We start from the raw sequence: 3,600 nt of genomic DNA on the forward strand, positions 1-3,600 counted from the left end.
TCCTCACCAACATCTATTCTTACTTGTATTCTTGATAATTGCCATTCTCACTGGAGTGAGATGAAATCTCAGTTTAGTTTTAATTTGCATTTCTCTAATTGATAGAGATGTTAAACATTTTTTTTTCATATATTTGTCTTTTTAAAAATCATATTTAAGGACACTTTTTCTCAATAGCAATTGACTTTTTGTCTTAAAGTTCATTTGTTGAGGCTCTTTCTTTTGGAAAAAAATTTGTTACATAAATAAGAATCCTCAAGACTATGCTAGCCATTTGGGCACGATTTGTGCAACCTGACAGTGTTCTAGGCATCTCAGATGGGCTGCTTGACTCTCTGTGTTTCAGACAGGAGAACATTCTTTCCTTTTCCATTTCTTGAGTTAGTATCTCTAGTATTTCACCCTTACTTCCTGTAAACCTCATCTTTTCCAACCACTTGTTGGTGCTTGAAGAATGCTGATCTGGAATTGAATGAGATTATCTTCTAATTCTTCTTCCTGAGGACCACAGGGAAACTGAGACTCTGGGGGAAAAGAGAAAGGCTCATGATGGTCAGAGCTGAAGTCCAGTCTCCATGTTTCCACCGTGTGCCCTCTCCCATAGTCCAGTGGCTCCTGTAGACTGACTTCCTTCTCTCAGTCCATCCTACCCACTGTTTACTGTCACTCAGCATGTACATCCTCATCAAAGATTTTCCTGTTACCTGGACATAAAGCACACATTCCATTCTCTGATCTCGTGTAGTGATCATAATTGTACTGCCAATATTATGAAACTTTCTTCATTGCCATGAACCCTATGCAATTATTTTTTGTTGTTGTTAATGGGCTATCATTTATTTATTTATTTAAAATAAATGACAGTGGAATACATTACAATTCTTATTACATATAGAGCACAATTTTTCATATCTCTGATTATATATAAAGTAGGTTGACACCCAATTTGTGTCTTCATACATGTACTTTGGATAATGATGTCCATCACATTCCACCATCATTGCTAATCCCCTGCCCTCTCCCTTTCCCTCCCATCCCTCTTCCCTATCGAGAATTCATCTATTCCTCCTATGCTCCCCCTCTCTTCCCCACTATGAGTCAGTCACCTTATATCAGAGAAAACATTTGGCATTTGATTTTTTGGGATTGGCTAACTTCACTTAGCATTATCTTCTCCAATGCCATCAATTTACCTACAAATGCCGTGATTTTATTCTCTTTTATTGCTGAGTAATATTCCATTGTGTATACATGCCACATTTTTTGAAAATCTGTCCATCTACTAAAGAACATCTAGGTTGTTTCCACAGTTTAGCTATTGTGAATTGTGCTGCTATAAACATTGATGTAGCTGTGTCCCTGTAGTATGCTGTTTTTAAGTCCTTTGGGTATAGACCAGGACTGGGATAGAAGAGGAATAGCTGGGTCAAATGGTGGTTCTATTCCCAGATTTCCAAGAAATCTCCACACTGCTTTCCATATTAGTTGCACCAATTTAGAAATATGGAACGCTTCACGAATTTGCATGTCATCCTTGCACAGGGGCCATGCTAATCTTCTCTGTATCTTTCCAATTTTAGTAGCTGTGCTGCTGAAGCAAGCACCCTAGGCAAGTTTTTATTATACAATTTAGTGTGGATTTGTTCACTATGAATGCTGTAAGCTATTGAAGGCAGGGAACAGCCTTCATTACCTCTTTGCATTCACCAGATATTAGATCACTGTGTACCTTTACATAGTTTCCTGTCTTGTATTCTGCCTTGCATAGTGAGCTCCTCTTAGTTGGATAAGAGGGAGGACAGACAGAGCTTTGAGCCTGTTTGTATTTCCACAGTTCCTAGCTTATTACCCTGCACCTAGTGTGGGGGCCACAGTAAATATCTGTTGATCTGAGAAGCTAGTGTAATCTGTTTCCTTTTCTTTATCTCAACTTTGGCATATAAAGTACATTCTTTTCCCGAGGCACTTGCCTTCATTATGACTGTACAATTTCATGGAAACTCTGCTTTCTCCATATCAAGACTGTATAAAGCCTGAGAGAAACCACTTCAGGGATGAATCTACCCAGTGACACTTCAAATTTGCTGTCCCAAATGCTTAGAAATTCTCCAAAATTTTAATCAAGGCCTATAATTTTTAATGCTTTCCTAATACTCCCGCCAAACAACAACAACACAAAACATATTCTTTTCTTCTTTGGTAGTAAAAAAAAATCTCCTCTGGTTCATTTGTGTGTCTGACATGTTCTGCATATAAAATTGATAGCTGGAGACTTTTTAAATAGCAGTCAAGATTTGAGCTGTGTTCTAGCATTTTTTTTCTCCTTCCTTTCTTAGCTTGAGTCACTTTGCCTTTTCCTCCAACTCTGGCACCACATAGTCCTCTCCAAATAGAGCATCTGAATTATTAATGCTGCTCAAACTATCAGAGTGCCCATGAAGCTAGTGCCCATCTCCATCTTAGAGGATGCTCAAATCATTAAATGCTGCCTACCTACTACAAATCCTGGGACTACACCTGTCTGAAGACACTAGTTTACTCAATTATTTTACTAATGAAGGTTTTGACATTACTTCACTTCTAGTTTAATTAAATTTACTTTAACATACATTTATTAACCACCCATACTTTCCCAAGAGATTGAGGTAGGAGTTGTGTTTTCAATAGATCCCATAATCTAGTGGGGGAGGAAAATTTACAGAAAATAATCAGGTGGAAACAGGTATTTAAAGAGGCTCAAGGAATATCAAATAGAGAGGCCAGGCCATTATTTTAGAATACAGCTCAGAAATGTTTATCGAAGGGAGAAAACTGGGGTCTGATTCTTGAATGGTGGGGAAAGGACCAGTTAGGAGGCATTACAAATGAGGGGAAGGATGTGAACAAGGTAGCCATGTGACTGACTAAGGAACATTAAACCTAAAGTCTGAAATTGCTGAGGAAAATGGGGATGTTTAATAATGCAACACAGGAAGTGTCACATCATCCATATTCCCTCTAATGGAAGTTTCTTGGTTCAGACCCATACATAGGGTTCCTTTAACTATAAAAAGTGATCAAGGTAAATACCTGCTTGCCACTGTGGGAAAGAAAATAGCATTCAGATGTGGGAAAACTCAGAACAGAATATACTGGAATAAATCAAGCTTGAACCATCTTCACAGCAACAGACAACTGTTGGGGGCTTCACTTCCCCAGACAACACACAAGTCTTATTTTTGTGGAAATCCTGGAAGAAAGTCAATTCCCCTGGTGATTCATAGGTTATAAATGGTGGAGAACTGAGAAAAAAAATATATATATAGCTTTTTTTTTTTTTTTTTTAGTTTTGCTAAAACTGTATAAAAAAAGGAAATGGGAAATTTAATGTATAGCTAAGGGGACCAGCAGAGCCTGGTGCTCCAAGAGGACAAAGAAGACAAATATCCAATGCAAATCCAAGAATAGTTTTCCTTTAGTACACCTTGCCCAAGTTTTGCACCAGTTTTTCCCTTGAGGTGATGGAAAGGCTTATTCAAACATATTCTCTGTTTTTATCTTTTAAAGTTCCTTCTCCAGAAAATCCTACTCAAATTGGATTGACTTTGTTTGCTGGAATAA

The 3,600-nt window shown here is 37.8% G+C and overlaps 1 non-coding gene across 1 annotated transcript; it reads right to left on the minus strand.

The window, feature by feature from the left end:
- Positions 1–1,497: 1,497 nt before the first annotated feature.
- On the minus strand, positions 1,498–1,604 carry LOC143407662 (U6 spliceosomal RNA). The gene has a single exon (XR_013092404.1). It is a non-coding gene; the product is annotated as a U6 spliceosomal RNA (small nuclear RNA).
- Positions 1,605–3,600: the final 1,996 nt, after the last annotated feature.

Source organism: Callospermophilus lateralis, chromosome 9 (assembly GCF_048772815.1).
Source record: "Callospermophilus lateralis isolate mCalLat2 chromosome 9, mCalLat2.hap1, whole genome shotgun sequence".
Lineage (NCBI taxonomy): Eukaryota > Metazoa > Chordata > Mammalia > Rodentia > Sciuridae > Callospermophilus > Callospermophilus lateralis.